Source organism: Acinonyx jubatus, chromosome B3 (genome assembly GCF_027475565.1).
Source record: "Acinonyx jubatus isolate Ajub_Pintada_27869175 chromosome B3, VMU_Ajub_asm_v1.0, whole genome shotgun sequence".
Classification (NCBI taxonomy): domain Eukaryota; kingdom Metazoa; phylum Chordata; class Mammalia; order Carnivora; family Felidae; genus Acinonyx; species Acinonyx jubatus.
This window is the reverse complement of record NC_069386.1, coordinates 90751620-90771921: the sequence shown is the minus strand read 5'-3', so window position 1 is coordinate 90771921 and position 20302 is coordinate 90751620. Positions and strand designations below refer to the sequence as shown.

General features: G+C 34.8%; 1 non-coding gene across 1 annotated transcript; it reads left to right on the top strand.

The window, feature by feature from the left end:
• The first annotated feature begins 18260 nt into the window (after positions 1–18260).
• LOC113601734 (U6 spliceosomal RNA) lies at positions 18261–18367 on the top strand. Its single transcript, XR_003423008.2, has one exon. It is a non-coding gene; the product is annotated as a U6 spliceosomal RNA (small nuclear RNA).
• The last annotated feature ends 1935 nt before the right edge of the window (positions 18368–20302 follow it).

Sequence of the window (20302 nt, the reverse complement as noted above, 5' to 3'; positions counted from 1 at the left end):
CCCCGAGAAATACATTTTAAAAGTAAGTGATTGGTTTAGGAAGGACATTACTTTTTGATAAGGGAATATTTTCTCTGTATGTTATTTTGTGAAAGGTCCTCAGATTAAATAATAAATGCTTTTTTCCTTAGAATTTTTGAATAGTTCTTACATTTGCATATTAAAAAATAAAAATGCATTGTGGAGTAAACAGAAAATACTCCCTCCCACCTTGTCCATATCCAGCTAGGTCTAATCCTCTACACTTTTAAGTGATTTATTTTTACTTTTATTACTACCATTATTGCCATTATTAAAATCATTTTGCATTTTAATGGTAGTGTAGATTTAGATTATTTTTCACCATTTACCCACAATTCATCTTTTACCTTCTCAGAGACACAACCATGTATGTTATTAATATTTTCCTTATACATAATTTAAAAAAAAGTATCCTATCTAAGATAAACAGTTTTGTAAGGAATAATGTGGATATATGTCACCTGATGTAAGAGATATAGCTATGGAATAAATTTGTGTAATTTAATTGCCAGATAGAATAACGGGGCATGTACCACTTTATATTTCCATGTACCACTTTATACGTCCATGAGGCCAAACTTTCCACACAGCCCTGACAACTACATTTGTTATAGACCCTTTTCAACTTTTGGAAATTCTTTTTTTTTTTTTTTTTTTTTTTTTGAGAAAGAGATAAAGAGGGCAAGAGTGAGCAAGGAGCAGAGAGGGAGGGAGGGAGGGAGGGAGAGAGAGAGAGAGAGAGAGAGAGAGAGACAAGCTAGGCTCACCTAGAGCTTGCGATTTACCCAAAGTGGAGCTAAAGCTCATGGACTGTGAGATCATGACCTGAGCCAGATGCTTAATGACTGAGCCATCCAGGTACCCTGGAAATTCAATTTTTAATAGAATTTTTCAATCTGTTAGTTTTATTTAAGGCACTTTGTATTTTGATTTGAATTTCACTTTGTGTCGTAGACTCTAAGTCTAAAGTTCTCTGTTGTCTAGCAAGAGAGCGGGGTGCAGGATGAAAAGCAAGAGATGGCTAATGTCCGGGAAAAGACAAGATCCCTGAATAAGGGTCTTTGCCCCGTATTTATTCAGATCAGAAGGCTTACGAACGTGATGGGCGTGTACAGAGAGACAATGAAACTGGGAACATTAACTTGGGGACGTGAGGGAAAGGGGGGTTTTGAAGATATACAGTGTTTGGGGTTAGAGTCAATATAAAACAAAATCCTGGTGCAAGGCAGATGGGCAGATGGTTGTTAATGGCAGACAGGAGGCGCCGTGTCTGTTTAACGTAGCTAGTCTGGGGGATGAGACAGGGAATAGGAATAACCTCAGGGTTAACAAGGCACCTTTTCTTTTGTTAACCAGCTCTGCCCTGGACTGCTTTGCCTGCAGCGCAAGGGTCCATAGGCGAATTCACCAATCTACCTAACCTGGCCCTATCCTCCTGTGAAAGCAGCTTTTCTGCTAAGGTACTAAATTTGGGGTGCTTCCACCCTGAATATGTAGTCTTGTTTATTTCATATACCTATGTATTGGACACCTTTGCACCCATTCCTATTTTAGGGCTTTACATCTCCCTCTCTATTCTGGGGGCTCTGCATCCCCTCTCTATTTTGGGGTGCATTTGCACCTCCCTATTCCAGGCACCTCTGTGCCTCCCTATTCTTGGGGTGCCTTTGCACCCTCCTATTCTTGGAGTTCCATTCTGGTTTACCCAAACTCAGGCGTGAGCATTTTATGGCTCTGTATTTCTTTATGCCTTGTTAACTCATTGGTGTAAGCCCAGAGGATTCCTAAGCTTATCCCCCAAAACTTTGTGTTTTTGTTTGTTTGTTAAGTTTATTTTGAGAGAGACAGAGCTCGCATGTGTGAGTGAGTGGAGGAGGGGCAGAGAGAGAGAGGAAAGAGAGAACTCCAAGCAGGCTCTGCACTGTCAGCACAGAGCCAGATGTGGGCCTCAGTCTCACGAACCTGAGGCAAAATCAAGAGTTGAGCACTTAACTGGCTGGACCACTCAGGCCCCCCAAATTTCACTTTGTATAAGTGATATCATGTATTTGTATATACTGCAAATACTTTTGACCTAGTTTGTTATTTGTGTTTTGACATTTATGGTGTTTTATTCTCATTTGGGATTTCTCATTTTTCTTGTAGTTGAATTTCTCAATCTTTGTTTTTTTGACTTTTGGTAATTGTTAAAATGGTTTCTAACACTTCATCTCTTATTCTCCACAGCAATTATCACTTCCTGATATATAATTAACTTATTACATGTATTGTCTCTCCCATAGAATCCTAAATATCATGAACACAGGGGTTTATTGCACTGCTCTATTTTATGCACTTAGAATAATGCCTGGCATAGAGTGATCTATAAATATTTGTTGAGAGAATGAATTTAGGTTTTGTAGACTAGAACTTTATAAAGGATAACTCAAATAATGGTGTAGACCTTGGATTAGAGTTGAAAGACCAGCTGAGTATTACTGTCCTTTGTGTTTGGTCCATTCAGTTGAAAAATAACCAGGAAAAAGTTCTGAATAAAGATCAATGATTAGGAGTTAAGTAGCTAAGTATCATACCCATGAACTGTCTGTCATAGAAGAAAATGAGAGTCCATGTTCATCCTTGAAAGATAACCAAATGGATGATTTTTTAAGTTACATATATATGTATATATACACATGCACATACATATTTTTATGTGCTTCCAAAGAGTAGCTACTTGAATTACCACTAGAAGTCATATAAGGCATTAACTTTCTGTGTCTCTACCTATACAATTTAAACTTCTTTTAAATGTTGAAAACTTTAAGAGCAACTTCAAGACTATTGAATTAAGAAGAAAACTGACCTCATGAAAAATTTCCAAACGAAAATAGAGCTGGAACAAAAAGGAACTGCCAAAGAAGAAGTGGGCAGGTTGGCACTTGGTGTTCCCTGAAAGGACAGGATTTAAAAGTACTTGGAAAGAGATAAACTAGGATGTAGATGTGGGTAAAGGCTGGAAAGTGAATCTGAAAGATGTAGAGGTTCAGTTTGGTATTGGGTGGGGAGGAAAATGTGGATTTACTTGGCTTTTGTTCGTGAGGCTACATTTAAAGAGAATATTTAAGGGGCAGTTAATAGCAGTTTCGGGGTTTCGCTTTGCAACACGCATTAGAAAAACACGGAGCAAGATGGTGCCAAAAATGTGAAGGCAAGCTCCTTGTCATTAGAGGTATGTTACTGAGTGATGGTCAACTGGGAGGCAAGTTTTGTCACCTTTACTCTGAGCAATTTGTGTTACTGAAGATGGAAATTTAAAGAATGTGTTTTGAATTGCTCATAGGTGAAGGGCACATGTAGCCACACTGAGAGAAAGGCTATTGGCAAAGGAATGACTGTTGGTAGCAAAAGGTGTTATGGGTTGAAATGTGTCCCAGCAGAATTCAGGTATTGAAGTTGTACCTCAGCCCCCCAATCCCCAACTCCATCCCACCCCTGCAGCTCAGGGCAGGACCTCGTTTGGACACAGGGTCATTGCAGATACAGTTAAAATAAAGACCTACTGGACTAAGGTAAACCCCTTTATCCAATATGCCTGGTGTGCTTATAAGGGGGAATTTGGGCACACAAATATACATGCACAGAGGTAATAGGATACAAATAGATAAGGAAAAGATGGCTGTCTACAAGCCAAGGGTAGAGGCCTAGAAGAGTCCCCACTGTCACAGTCTTCAGAAGGAGCAAACCCTGCTGACACTGTTTTTGGACTTCTGGCCTCCAAAACTGAGTAGGCAAATTTCTTTTGCTGAAGCCGCTCACCTGGTATTCCCTTATTATGGCCTTTTAATTTAAACAGCAAAATTGTCACCGTGAAGTTTTAAAGAAATGAGTTTTTGCTGAAGAATAAATATTACTTTATCTGGCATAGGTTTCCGAAAACTATTCTGATTCTTAACGGAGGTCTATTTTTTCTGGGCTGTTTTTTTTTTTTTTCTTTTTATGCCTACTGGCAGACTTCTATTTATTTTCTGAGGAATATTTAAGTAAAAGCCCTAATTTTAAAACCACTTTCAGAGTGATGTTTCTTTTAATCAGTTCCTAGCCTCCTCTACTAAGAGTCAAACTATTCCTAACGAACATGGCAATTAATGCACAGAACAGCTACAGGTTTATGACATATAAGATGCATAATTTCTCTGGCTTTGATATCTACAATTCTTTGACATTAATGCTGTTTGAACTTTAAATAAAATAGTTTCTTGCCAGTTTCTACAAGCTACACAAGATTTGGGAAACAGTGTTCATTTTGCTATTCCAAGGACATTTCAATAGAATACAACTAACCGAGCTGATCAAGGTCAGAGAAGCAGGTTAATCAGTTTAATCTATTTCTTTTAATTTTTGTTTCTATTGAAGTGTTACATGTTTATTTCCGAATTTGTAACAAAAGAAGTAGCAGAGTTCACTAATAATGCAAGCAAAAGGCTAAAGCACAGTGGGAATGCACTCAGTTGTCAAGGAATAGCACTTTTTTTTCCTATTTATTATACAGTGTCATTCTGGGCATTGTTACACTTGGGCTTATGACAAACTGGCTCATTACTTTATAAAAATGGAATTTTCAAAGAAATGACTGAAGTACCATTCCACATTAAATATCTCTAAGTGCTTCTGTATTTACATATTAAAAGATAGATGTCCAACCCTCCATTGTCCTTGGCTCTGCTTTATGGAAACCAAGCTATATGATGGATTAAGTAGGTTTTAACCAACACAGTTCTTGCTAGTCATTTTAGGATAAAAATTTAGTGGTGACAAGTCTTACAAAAAAGTCCTTATTTTTCACCCAAATCAATTTTAGTTGTAACTTTATACTTGGCCATAGGTATTGATCATTTTATACCTATCTATTCACCTGTACAATTACACAGAAACAGATACAATTTAAAATATTTAATAGTTTTAACTTATTATTGATCAAGAAAATTATATCAGAGACTAGCACTAACAGAATTAATATTGTCTAGATAGGAAAGTCAGTACTACTATGATGGCTAATTTATAAGTGTTTTACCTGTGCCAAATAAGTTAATTGCAACTACAAATCTCTGACAAGAAATACTATTAGTATTTACTTTTTACAGATGTAGAAATAGAAGCATGGCCAGGTGAGTTTAGTGCTAAGCAATTAAAATGTGATACAGCATATATAGTATAAGAAAATACATACTACTCTTCAGTCATGCTAGGGACAGAAATTCAATTTGGCCCAAGAAGGTAGAAAGTAAATTCATAGAGTTGGCAATGTTTGAGCTAAACTTTGACATAAAAGTAGGAGTTTTACAAGGGGAGAAAAATTTCCCAGAGGGGAAAAAATACAAGGTGACCAAGAATAGCCTGTTCATGTCAAGACTTTTTCGGTGGAAGAGACCAAAAACCTACTAAAACTAGCTCAAGAAATAAGGGAAAGCTTATTTTAAAAAAGGCACAAAAGTCTCAGTGAAATAGCATCCAGGAAGTGTCATGAATCAAGGCAGCCTGTCCATATTTCTCTGTCTGCCTCTGTCTGGGTGTCCTCAGTGACTAAACTTCTGAGCCTGAACCTCTTTCTGTTTCTTTCTTATGATGGACTTCCTACGCTGTTACTTTCTCTGTACACATATAGCTGATGGCTTCCCAGTTTCACCCTACGTGACTTTCTAGTGGAGTTCTCCATGGATTACTATATTACTCCTCAATGTAAAAATCTTATATTGTCAGACAAATCTGATTGGGTCAGGCCATCTTTTCATGCCATGGCACACAAGTTATTTCTAGTACATTCAGCTATAATCAGAAGAGTTGGATATGACCCACTTTATTGTCAAGCCTATAAACAAACATTCATTAACCAAGTCTACTTGGTTACTAACCTACTTAAATAGGTTAGTAATCATTTCAGTATGGTAGGTATGCATGCATTTGTTATTTGACCATAAAGTAGAATTATGAGGGCTTTCTTTCTCAGGGCACTGACCTTGACCTTTGATCTGTAGGAATAGGGAAGGTATAATTTTAAAAACTTTAAGTTTCATAATCCTACTGGTCCTTTAAAAATAACACTTCTGGGAGGGTGAAGAATAAGAAGTCAAGATAAATGGAGATAATAGGGGACAATTGTGGTGATCCAAACTAGAGAAATAACTCAAAATGACAGGCACCAATCCCTGACATTGATGGAAAAATTTAAATGTTCCCAGAATGTCTTTCTGATTCCAAAATGTTACGGAGGATGAAATGTTCATTTACTTTTGGAAGAATGACTTGATGGGTGAAAACAAGAAAAAAATATGAGGGAACAAAGATGTAAACCAGAATTGAGAAATTGGTGAATGGAAAAACAAAGAAAAGGAAACAACAGCAGAAAACATTGTTGTAGAATTCTTGTATTGGCTATATTGTTTTTCAAATAGGGAGGAGATAGAAGGGACTCCTATCTTTCAAAAAAGAGTGGCATGTTTTATCCTCTAAAAAACAAAACCATCTTCAGATAAGAACAGATGCAAGGAATTTAGAAGGAAGACACAAGTAGTGTGAGCTGGTAGTGCTCTGTGAATGGAAGATCTCTACTGGGTGAAATTAAACTCAAGAATAGGTAATATTGGAAAAAAAAGTCTCTTAACTGTTTAATGCCTCCATCATGGATAACTTTAAGAAAAAGATCTAACAAACTATAACAGTAACAATGATAAGACAACCACCTATTAAGCACTACCATGTATCATACTAAGTACTCTATTCAGGTTATTATATTTAATCATCACAACACCTCCAAGATGCATATAATATTATAATCACTTTATGGAGAAGAACATGAAGGCATCAAATAAGTCAATACTTAAGTTATCAACCATTCTAGTAAGAATAATAGAAACTATTAAAGCTGTGGTATTTATGTTGCATTATAATACCTTACTGGAGTAATGCTGAGAGCAGACAAGCACCATGAGAAAATGGACTCATGTAATCCTTAAGTTTATAATACTTAAAGGAGAGGCTGTTAGAAATAGGCAGACATAAGCTCCGTAATTTAGGACTAAGGAACTACACTCAAAATGGAATTTTGTTTTTGAGAATGAGGATTTCTAAAACTTGGAAATACTTCAGTTTTATTACAAATTACCAAATAAAGAAGTAAAATGTAAGAGATCAACTAAGTAAATCAAACCTGTGAGGATTTTAAAGGAGCACAGATTTTACGAGATTGCATCACTGTTGGAACAAATGGCCTAGATAGAATATAGATGTACAAGTGACATTTATAGTGTCAGGAATACTAAATGATAGACTGTGCCAAAAGCCTGTGAAAATGATTTTTTAAGAAGGATGTGTGTGTTTTAACTATGTGAAGAGAAAGAAGACCGAGAACTCTATTGCTTGAAGATCTAATATTAAAATAATAAGTGGAAAAACACCATTAAACAGGAACTTAATCTCTAGTCTAAATGTGTTTAAGAAAAAAACTTAAGAAAGAATGAAACACTGGATACGAGAAGAGACCACATAGCTGTTTCAAATTCAGTTCTTTTTCCATTTATTGAGAACTTCAAGATATGCTTGCATACCAAGTCATTGCTAAAAACTCTGGAGGAGGAAATATATAACTTCAGAAAGAAAAGAATTTTCTACAAGCTATTAATGGCAAACCTAATAAAGCTCTGAGATTATTCAGTAAATGGTTTATAAACATTTGTAAAAGAAACTGATGTTTACTGAAGTCACTATAGGCCTACAAAAAATTTCAATAGAAATCAAATTTATTAAAATTTTCAACATGCTTCAACAGGTTATAAGTGTTTGTACTACATATATATTTTTTCCCTTTCTTGTAAAAGAACCCTTACTTTTTTTACGTGGAACCATTCCTACTCTACTCTTGGTTCATGGTGTTGTTAATGCCTGGGCTAGACATTTCCAGTCAGAGAATTCCATCTTGCGGGCAAGCTGATTGAATCAGCCAGACAACAAGCAGAAGACTGGGATACTTTTGGAACTATTTGCAAACAGGAAAGCCCCTTTCTCTGCCACTGCTGAACTAGAGGAATATGGGTTTGTGTTTTCATTTTGTATCATGAGGGAAACTTAGAATATCACCAACAAAAGAGAATTTCTAGACTGAGAGAGAGGCAGAACTCTAGCAACAATCTTAGATTCAATTTTAAGGTAATGAAACACTTTTTGCTTATGCCACTTTGAGTTAATTGGAACTAAAAGAGTTTTAATTCTGAAATTGGTCCCTGGAAGTGGAATATTACAATTAGAACACATTTAAACTGTGGGTTATTTGCTAAAGAATACAGAATGAGGCTTCTCCCAAACCTTACTTGAGAAATTAGTGACACCTGTTATAAAGTGGAAAAATTAAATTGCCATGTTCATGCAAATTCACTTGGTTCTCAGATTTTTAGTTCTCTGCTACTAAGGCTTTTGGAAATCCTGTAGAGAAATGCCAGTATTGTGGAATGTGTCAATTGTTCTGTGTGTGTGTATGTGTATGTGTGTGGCTTTCAGTAAGTTACTCCAAAAAGGAGACTAGCTTCTTCTAAACAGCTTCTCTGAAAATGGAAGAAATAAATACAACCTATTGAAGAAAAGCTCTTTTTGCCTGTGGCTAATGACATTGGGTGGCTGAGAATCTGACATTTCTTAGTTTAACAGGACTGTAAATCTTACTACCCTGTCCCAAGCTAGAGTTCATGGTAGAAAACGCAGCAAAAGGGAGTAAAAAGCAAAAGAGTGATAGTATTGAAACCCTGGAGAAAACACTGTCCTCCCCACGTAGCTAACTTTTTCAATTTCTGACTGGCAAGTGTAAAAATTACTCCCACTGTAGAGTACAATCCATTGGGAAACAACCTTTAAAGCAAAAACTGTATTAGTTCCATTGTTGCAGAATAGTGGCCAGATGGAAGCCATTATACTTCTAGGGAGAGGGCAGAGCATCAAAACTTCTTGTAAAAAGGAAGGGATCCCAGTCAGTGCTCTAGATTCTAGAATTATGACTGGACTAAATCTCTAATTATGGTTATCAGTTCATGAAGCTTTATATTTATGGTCTATAGGTTTCTGAATCATAAAGAACTTGACATGCCTGTCACTCAGAAATCCTTGCCTCGGTGTCCTTAATAATTTAAGAGAAATGGTATTGGATAGTTCAAAGGCTCAAATTCTCTATCATGAGGGAAAGTAATTAAAGAAGTTTCTCTCTTTGTAACCATTCTCTACTAGGCCTACATAGATTCTTCTCTAAGAACAGGCTTGATCTCTGTTTACTGCATCAAGTGGCCTATAAAATAATGACAATTTAGGATTTAGAGTTATTCACATAGTTGAAAAAAATGCCTTAGGTAGAAGACTAAATGCAAGAAAAATATACATGTTTAGCATCATATTTAATAGTGGATAAAGGTACTGTGAAACAATGTAATTGGTCCCTGACTCTTTATCTAAATGTGTCCAGACCAAAACGTTTGAGACAATCACATTTTAATTTTCTCCAGAGATGAGAGGCCACACTCTTTGGAAATCCTCAGATCCTACCACTAAGGATGACCAAAATCTGAGAGAAACTTGATACTTAGAATCTACAATATCTAAGAAGGCAGAACTAGGATTCAAAAAGCACCAACATAGTTCATATTGTCCATGTATCGTTTTCAAAAATTTAAACCATTCTTTTAGAGATACAGAACAAAATGTCGAAAATATTCAACTCATTTTTGAAGGACCTAGCAAAACAGTAAATCTGGCCCAAACGAAAATTAGTGAAATAAGGATGATATAGTCTTCCCCCAAAAAGCATTAAAAGATGGAGCTTGCTAGGTTAGATACACAAATGGTTAATATCTTACAAGGCAATATAACCATAACCTTTGGACATTATCCTTGATGCTGAACAGAAAGGTGCAAATTAACACGTAAATTCACAGAACCTATGCCTTTGCTTTATAGAAAAGAACAAAGAGAAACATGAGTGTATTTCCCTTGATCGAAGGCCAACAAATTATGCCTGCTGCCCAATTTCTTGTTTTCATAAAGTTTTAATGGAACACAGCCACATCAATTAATTGATTCCCTGTTTGTGGCTGAGTTGAGCGGTTGTGATATAGACTGTATGGTCTGCAAAACCTAAAATACTCTAAGAAAAAGTTAGCTTATCCTTGCCTTAGATGTTTGAATAACTTTTATTAACAGTACTATCATTTTGGTAAGAAATTTCTAAGCAGTCTTGATGACAAAAAGGTTGTTCTTTTTTTGTGTATTTATGCTTATTAGCACAGATTTACCAAGAGTTGCTAATTGACTATATAAGCCTCTTTAACTATATAGTGTCAAAGTAACTATGGAAGCCAGATAATTAAGTTCTTTCAGAAAATTTCATTTAGAAATCACTTAAAAGCCTCTACAATTTATTCTGTCCCAAGGCTTGAAAATCCAAGTGAAATAAATTCTCTTCACCAGATTTCTCCAGCAATATCTGGAGAGCCCCAGATTTTTTATAGTTCCTAGCAAGGGAGTCACCTTGTTTACCACCTGAGAAGCTGGGGCCCTGGAAACTCAATGACAATCCTGTTTTCTTGAAGAGATTTTGAGGTGTTGGTTCCATGTGTAAAGTACAGTCCCTTTCAATTAATGGTAGACTTGTTATTAGCTTGTTACAAAACATGACACTCCAGGTGTGCTCTTGATTATTATAAAATCAATTTGATCAATTATATCTTAGTATAGAGGAGGCTTAAGTTTTATTGTACTTATGTGAATAACAATATTATGAAAAGTAAGGAGACAGAATGAAAGTAATTTTTATCAAAGCCGCTTTTCATTAGAACAAAACTACTCTTTTTCCTTGAAAAACAAAAAGATACCCCATTACTTTGTGTACACAGTTGTGTTTCTTTGCCATTATTTCCAGTATATATTCAATCACCCATGTTAACTATCACTGAACCTAATTAGCTACTATTTCATAGAGAACATTGGGAGTTGAAACATCGAACAGTGTATTTGAAAATTCTCTGTTATGCAACAAGCATTTTAGCAAAGTAGTAAAGCTTATGTTCCTACCTAATGATCACCTTTATCTACCCACATCACATTTCGACCAGGTATAAGCATTAATGAACATATAAAACTAAGAAACACCCCTTTGTATTTTCTAAAACTGTGTTTCAGTAGTCTATCTTAGGCAATATTAGATATGCAAAGATTACTTACTAATGAACTCAGTATTATGCAAGGCTTTAAAATTAAGGACATTGAATTCTGAAGTTAACATACTGCTAAGCATAATTATTACAAGTATTTTCAGAAATCTGGTTTCATGCATTTTTTTCAATCTTTGACATGGTGTAAGAATTAAATTACCTCATTTGATCGTAACCAGTGTAAGAAGTTTAGAAATTTTGAAATAGCTATTTCTCCTATTAAAAAACAAACAAACAAAAACCATTGAATACTTGTATTATATTTCAAACTGATAAAATCAGAGAAAACCTATTAAGTTGGCTTGTTTCCAAATCAAAATTTCAAACCATCTGGTTGGTCTAAGGATTCATCTTGATTGAATGGATTTGCCTTTTTATATAAAAATGTTGCTAGAGTAGCAGTTTCTGTTAGAATGATTTTTAAAAGGCTAGCATATTTACATTATTAGAAGTTAAATTAAAAATTTATTCTTGACAATTGGGATGGATATTATACTTATTTTGAATTTATAAACATGTGCTAATCTTTCCAAACCAATCAAAATAGACCTGTTTAAGAGGTTTTATAATCTTATTTGTTTCTATCCTTCGAAGATAGAAAAATATTTCACACTCAAACGGTAAATGCTTTTCTTTTAATATTTAATTATTTTTGAGAGACAGAAAGCATGAGTTGGGGAGGGGCAGAGAGAGGGGGACAGAGGACCTGACACGGGCTGTGTGCCAACAGCAGAGAGCTGATGTGGGGCTCGAACTCACAAACTGTGAGATCATGACCTGAGCCAAAGTCAGATGCTTAAGCGACTGAGCCACCCAGATGCCCCAGTAAATGATTTTCTAATTCTTAAATCTCAACAGTGGGTCAAGACAAAAGAAGCAGGAAAAACTCATAATTTAGGCTTCAAAGGGCTATCTTTCTGAGTCCAGAAATATTTTCTTTAATGAGGTCATATAGAAAATAAGCCAGCGGAACCTGGGTGGCTCAGTCCGTTGAACATCCCACTTCAGCTCAGGTCATGATCTCGGATTTTGTGGGTTCGAGCCCCAGGTCAGGCTCTGTGCTGACAGCTTAGAGCCTGGAGCCTGCTTCAGATTCTGTGTCCCCCTCTCTCTCTGCTCCTTCCTCGTTCACTCTCTCTCTCTCTTACAAATAAATAAACATTAAAAATTTTTAAAAAATAAAACAAGCTAAAAACACAAAAAAGAAAACAAATCTAGCAAACATTTGTTTTATTATTGTTTTTTGACTGACAGAAAATAGGTTTGTATAAGTCATACAATGATCATTAAATAAAACATAATTCACAATCACTGCTGCCACCAATGGGGAATAACTTATTTATCATACATAATTCTAAACCAGTACCAAACTTAGCTAAGAACCAGAAGCAACAGAGAGAGAAAGATTGACAAGAGAGAAAAGAATCAGTGAAGATCAAGTTCTATTGTTTCTGTTGCCTTCAGGGACCAAAAAAAAAAAAAAACCCCAAAAAACAAAACAACAAAAAAGCACTTGTGGGCTTAAATAGTGTGTAAAATGCACTTTTCAGGCAACACAGTTTATTGGCCCCTACAATCAAATTCCCTAAGGCATTCTAAAGGAACTACCATAGATTTCAAAATATAATTTTCAAAGAATTGGAAAAGGACTCTGATGTACTTATCAAGTTGGCATATGCTGAAGCTGTATTTATTTTATAAATGAGAAAATAGTGAATTGGTAAATCTGGTTCAAAGAAGAATGTGAAAAAGTGAGTAATAATAGACATTAAAATATTGAGGTAAGATTGATAAATATAGATCTGGTTAATGATTACAAATCAATCATACTACAAACCTTGGCCTTATCATTCTTCTCTGACAAAAATAGAAGTTCACGTGTAATTTCACAGGTTCTGGGCTCCAATTATACAACAAATAGCTAAGCCAAGCACAAGGTGAATTGTCTCCTAGGATTGAATAATTCTCAGTTCAGCTTGTTAAACATTGTCCTATCACGACTCTGAGAGTCATACCTTCCTCCTACCTTATTTCCAAATTTTGGTTAATTTTCTCAATATCTAATAGATACATAAAGTCAATACAATTTAGTCATATGGCAAAGCTGCCATGTAAACTAAGGTAACCAAGCTTTATTTAAAAATATTTTTTATGAAGAAAGGAAATCACTAAATTATAGGAATTGAGCTAATTGACAAACTGTGGAAGAGTGAAAATACAAAATAGGAAGGAGACATTAGTAGAAACTATATCCTACTGGAAACATTAGAAGGAATTGTAAATAAATAGAAAGACAAGACATAGCAGAGGTATAATAGTTATCATTAGAAGAAGCTACTGCTATGTAGGAGTAGAATTAGATTGATTTTTGTTTAGCTTCAAAGTGTGAAATTAAGCCTGGTGAGTGAAGGTTATAGGTAAGCTAATTGTAAGAATGAGTTCCATTAAAAAAAATAAAAAATTCTATCTCGTGTTGTAGCAAGTTCCAAGTTACTCATTACCAGAAGTTTTCCAATTGAAGTTGAACAATAGTGTTTCTTTTCTTGGGGAGAAATTTAAGGATAATGCCTATTTCTGAATTGGTCAGGACTTTATTTAGGTTTCTAAATTGCTTTAATTTAATTTCTTTGTTTTCTATTTGTGAACCTGTTGTCCCTCTCTCCCCCACTTCTCCTTGTGTCCTCCTCCCTCTGCCTGTCACTTGTTAACAAACTGCTGTGTGGTGCTGCTAGCAATGCAGCATTGAGCATGTTTTCTTCAATCTAGAAAGTAAAGAACAATTGCATTCCTCCAATAGTTATCTAATATTAGAATAATAAAGGATATTAAAGTTCATTTTTAATAGATTATTTTTTAGAACAGATTTAGGTTCGAAGCAAAAGTGAGTGGAAGTTACAGAGATTTCTCATAAGCCCCCTGCCTCCCACTCATGCATAGTCTGCCCTCATTATCAACATTCTCCATCTGAGTGATACATTTGTTATAACTGATGGATTTACACATCATTATTACGGTCTATAATTCATATTAGGGGTTTCTCTTGGTGTTGTTATATTTGTCCAAGCCCCTGAAATGTACAAGTATACACCATTATAGTATCAGACAGAGTATTTTCATTGCTTTAAAAATCTTCTGCTCTACTAATTGATCCTTCCTCCATCTTAATCTCTGGCAATTACTGATCTTTTTTACTGTCCACATATTTTTTGCCTTTTCTGGAATGTCATATAGTTGGAATCATACAGTAGGTAGCATTTTCTGGTTGACTTCTTTTGATGAATAATAGGTGTTTAAGCTTTCTCCATGTCTTTCAATGGATTGATAGCTCAGTTTTTAGGGTTGAATGATATTCCATTGTCCAGATTACCACCGTTTATTTATTTATTGATACAACTACTTTAGGGCATTTTGGTTGGTTCCACACTTTGGCATTTATGAATAAGACTGCTGTAAACATCCATGTGAAGTTTTTTGTGGGGACATAAGTTGACAACCCTTTTGGTAAATACCAAGAAACCCAACATTTGGATTCTAGGATAAGGGTAAGTTTACAAGAAACAGCCAAATTGTCTTCCAAAGTGTTTTTACCATTTTTTCATTCCCAATGGCAATGTGAGAGAATTCCTTTTGCTCCACATACTCACCAGCATTTGGTGTTGGTGTTCTGGATTTTTGTCATTAATAGGTATGTGGTGGTATCTTTGTTTTAATTTGCATTATCCAGATGACATGACATAGAGCATCTTTTTATGCACTTATTTGATGTCTATGTCTTCTTTGATGAGGTGTCTACAAAGGTTTTAAGCTAATGTTTTAATTGTGTAATTGTCCTTTTTTTTTAAAAAAACTAAGATGTATAATATGTTTTGATATACACAGTGAAATGAGTAGTGTAGTCAAGTTAATTAACATATCCATGTTATTGAGAATTGCAAGATCATTTTCATTTTTTCTAAGTTTATTTATTTTGAGAGAGTGTTTGTGTGTGCATGGACGAGCTGGGAAGGGGCAGAAAGAGAAGGGGAGAGAGAATCCCAAGCAGGTTCCGTGATGTCAGCACAGAGCCCAATGTGCGACTCAAACTTCTTAACCATGAGATCATGACCTGAGCAAAAATCATGAGTTGGGCACTTAACCAACTGAGCCACCCAGAGGCCTGATCATTTTCATTTTTAAGGCTAAATAATGTCTCAGTGCATGTATATGTGTGTGTATAATTGTGATTTCTTTATCCATTCATCCATAAGCATGCACTTAGATTGTTTATATCTTGGCTATTGTGAATAATGATGTGGTGAACATGATTGGGTTGTTTATTTTCTCATGGATGAGTTTTAATAGTTCATTGTATATTTTGGCTAGCAGTGCTTTATCAGATGTCTTTTTTAAATGTTTTATTCTAATCTGTGACTTTTCATTTTCTATTGTCGTTTACAGAAGAGTCTTTAATTTTAATTAAGTTCAGTGTATCAATTATGTCTTTTCTTTGTTGGTGTATATAAAAAAGAATACAATACCTAAAGTCATCTAGTTTTTCTCCTATGTTATCTTCCAACAGTTTTATAGTGTCACATGTACAGATCACATTTAGGTATGTATCTATTTTGAGTTTTTATGAAGTGTCAGATCTATGTCTAGTTTCATTTAAATCCCATTTGGTGATGGTGTATAATTCTATATACATGTTGGATTACATTTGCTAATATTTTGTTGAGAAATGTGTATGTATGTTCATGAGAGCTACTAGTCTGTACTTTTCTTATAATACCTTTGTCTGGTTTTGTTGTTACGGTAATTCTGGCCTCATAAAATGAGTTAGGAAATAATCCTTTACTTTTATGTTCTGGAATAAATTGTACAGAATTGATATAATTTCTTTCTTTAACGTTTGGTAGAATTCACCAGTAAACTCATCTGGGCCTGCTACTGTTTATTCAATTTGTTTAATAGATTAGAAAGAACTTGTAAAAGATTTGTTCAGGCCTATTCAAATTGTCTGTTTCTTCTTTTGTGGGCTTTGGCTAATTGTGTTTTTCAGGAATTGGTCCATTCCATCTAAGTTATTAAATTATGGGTATTAGAGTCTTTCACAGTATTTCTTTATTATCCTCTTAATGGCTATGAGATCTGTAGTAATGTCTCTACTTTCATTACTGGTATTATTAATTTGTGCCTGTTTGTTGTTGTTGTTGTTGTTGTTGTTGTTGTTGTTTTTTGTTTTCCCTAAGTTACCCTGATTAGAGGCTTATAGATTTTACTGATCTTTTCTGAGAACACTCTTTTGGTTTTGTTGTTTGTCTATTGATTTCCTGTGTTCAATTTCATTGATTTCTGCTCCAAGTTCACCTAATGTTTATTCTTTCAGAAAACATTTACTGAGTTTTGGCATATGTTTGATACTCTCTCAGGCTCCTGGAAATGAATAGTGAAACAACAGACAAAATCCCACACTAAAATGGCATGTGTGATGATACTGTGACAAACACAAGCATGATGTAGAATGTAGATCTTATAGTAGATGTAAAGAATAGTAGTTTTTGGTCTAAAAATGTTGACTTTTTAAATAGTTTTTCATTATTGATAGTGATGAAGAGGAAAAAGTAGATTTGTGGGAGTCATTTATTAAGTCATTCAGTGGTCCAGATGAAACTTGACTTAGGTCACTTGAATTAGATTTGTGGTGGTAGAATTGGAGAAATGAACTGACTTAGGAGCGGGATTAACTGGTACAATTAAGAGGTTTGGATTGAGTTACATGGACATGGAAAACAAGTGTGTTGTGCCAGGTATGATACTGAGTTATTTTCTAGCTTGTGGAACCACATATATAGTATTTAGAAACAAGAATTGTTTACTCATACTTAATAGTATTCAAAATAGGACAAATGCTCCAAATAGTACAAGTAAGCCTTCTTTTTTAGTGTCAGCTTCCCTCAACCCCTATACTTTTTTTTTTTAAACCAAACATACCTGTCATTTGCCAGCTCAAAAATGAGTTGGAAGTCTAATTTTAGGAATTATTCAAGATTCCTGCAAAGTAATGCCTTGGTATCTCTGTATCCATTAGGAAATATTTATAGAGCAAAATACATCAAATATATATTTTATTTATTAGGACATTGAAGCATTAGTTTTTATATTCTTCTAAAAATTTAGCACCGTTATCAATTTGAATAATAACTCTTTTAATTCCTTACCTTTTGCTTACCTTGGGAAACATCTTAATTTCAAGGTGCTTAATAGTGATACATTTAGCAATATAACTTGAATATTTTTATATTTGCTCCGTTAAGTAGACGTCCTGTACAATATATACATATTTTTGAAAACCGAAAAACTATTCTTCTTAACCTACTCATAAAGTAGCTTGAGTTATCTGCTCAAATTATCTAATAACTAATATGTATATTAGTTATTACTTAATTATATTAATCTATTTTTGCCAGCATACCTTAGCTTACTGTATATCAAATGTATATGTCCTATACTTCTATATAGCAGTCTTTGGTTTTTAAAAAATATATCAAACTGGGGCACCTGGTGGCTCACTTGGTTAAACATCTGACTCCTGATTTTGGCTCAGGTCATCATCTCATGGTACATGAGTTCAGTCCCTGCATTGGTTTCTGTGCTGACAGGGTGGAGCCTGCTTGAGATTCTCTCTCCATCCCCCCACCCCCCCTTCTCTCTCTCTCTTCCTTTTTGTCTGCTCCTTCCCTGCTCATGCTGTCTCTCTCTCTCTCTCTCAAAATAAATAAGCTTAAAAAAAGATGAAAGAAATTTAAAAAACTATCAAACCAAGTTACCATAAAGACTTTACTTTGAGAATCAATTTCTAGTCTGATATGTAAAGGTCAACTCATTTGGTGGTCAACTTTTTCTATCTGCTAACATGATCAAAATAAAAATTACTTAAGAACATTAAAGTATACATCAAAATTTTCTACAAGCGTTTTTGGATACTTCCATAATGGTGTATATAGAAAAAGCAAGATGTATATTAAAAAGAGAAATAATGTGTTCTCTTTGGCAGCACGTACACGAAATTTAGAATGATACCAAGAGGATTAGCATGGCCCCTGTACAAGGATGACATGTAAATTTGTAAAGTACTTCATATTTAAAAAATATTTTCTACATCTCTAAAGGTTTTGAAAACCATTATGCCATGAGAAAAATGCATTCAGATGGAAACTGATTTTATGATCAACTCCTAAGGGGTGTTTTTTTATTTAAGTGTATCCATTGAATAACAATAAAGAAAACTCTGTTTTGTTTTTGTTTTTGTTTTGCTTTCCAATGCTATTGATTTGGAATAGTGAATTAGGTTACATTTGAGGTCTGATACACTGGGCTGAGCTTTGTTGACAGCCTAGTTCGTGGCATGGATTCTGTAAGACGTGGATTTTGAGTGGTACATTTTGACTGCTAAGGAGTGCTTGAGCTATTTTTACTCACTTGGTCAGCCCTACTTGTGAGCAGTAGAATACTGTTTTTTAGGTGACTGGCAAGATTTAAGAGCACTGTTAGAAACATTTATTATAGACATTGGCCTAAAGTGTGGCCTCTCAGGCGTTTTTTGACCTACTTTAAGCAAGAAATCACACAAAAATCTGTTGATCATTGGGATAATGGAATTTAAAGTCTAGGGACACCTAATTATACCACAATGATAATTATGACTATTTGCTATCAAATACAGTACATAATCATTACTTCTTAGAGTCAGAAGCATCAGAAAATACAAAATACTGTGTTTTAAAACTTTTCCAGTGACCATTTTCTACCCTTTGTCCTAAGGGTGTGAGGTAACAGATTTGACTTACTCAATATGTTAATTCAGTATAAATTTCCTCTGTGGATTATATTATTTTCATGGTCAGAACAAAAGTATGCTTCTCAGATAATTGGATTTCTTTTTAATTCTTTCATTTCACCTCATGTGTCAAAATTATAATGAAGATACGTGATATTGTATCTCCTGTGTCATCCCCAGGACATATCAGGTTATGATTATCTGATTAGGTTACTGATGTTGCTGGGCACATCCTGCTTGTTCTGCTAATTTCTTTAGACATACTTTCTCAAAGAGAAAGAACAGATAAGATCTTCAGCATCTTAAAATCTTTAAGGAATTTCTTTATATTTTCCCACAAAATTGTTTTGAAAGAAGATTTATGTTTCGTCCACTTCTGAATATTTGAAATATAAATGAACAATTATGAGAAGTTAGAGATAAATAGTGCTTTTCGTTGATTATGAAATAGGAAACAGTAGTGTGTGTCATATTGTCACACAACAAAAATATGTTAAATAGGTAAAAAAAATTCATGTTATGAGCACCACCATGAATACACATAAAAGGAATATATACTGTCCAATGTTTCAAAGTAATAAATGCTGGGGCGCCAGGGTGGCTCAGTCGCTTAAGCGTCCAACTTCGGCTCACGTCATGATCTCACAGTGCGTGGTTTCAAGCTCCACATGTGGCTCTGTGATGACCGCTCAGAGCCTGGAGCCTGCCTTGCATTCTGTGTCTCCCTCTCTCTCTGCCCCCTGCCCCACCAGCTCACTCGTGCTCTCTCTCTCTCTCAAAAATAAATAGACATTAAAAAATTCAAAGTAATAAGAAATGCGTATCTCAATCCAGGGAAATTTTCATATAAGATAGGTAATCATTGAATCATAGGGCATATATTTGGAATTATTTACAGATTCCAACTCAATAACAATATAGATAGTATTTCCTATAGACTGGTCCTTGCAAAAATTGTAATAAACTGTCTTTAACCCAGTTCCCTAGGCATATACTGTGGAGATTTGCCTACAGAAAGTTTATTGGGAGATCCTCTCAGTATCAAAACCTGTACTATAGTACAGATTGAATGTTTACAACTGCCAAATTCATTTGTTGAAATCCTAAACTCAAAGGTGATGGTATTAGGAGATGGAAGTTATGGAGGTGATTATTTCATGAGGGTGTAGCCCTCTTGATTGGGATTGGTACCTTTATAAAAGAGGCCCATAGAGCTCCCTCACCCCTTCCTCCATGTGAAGTT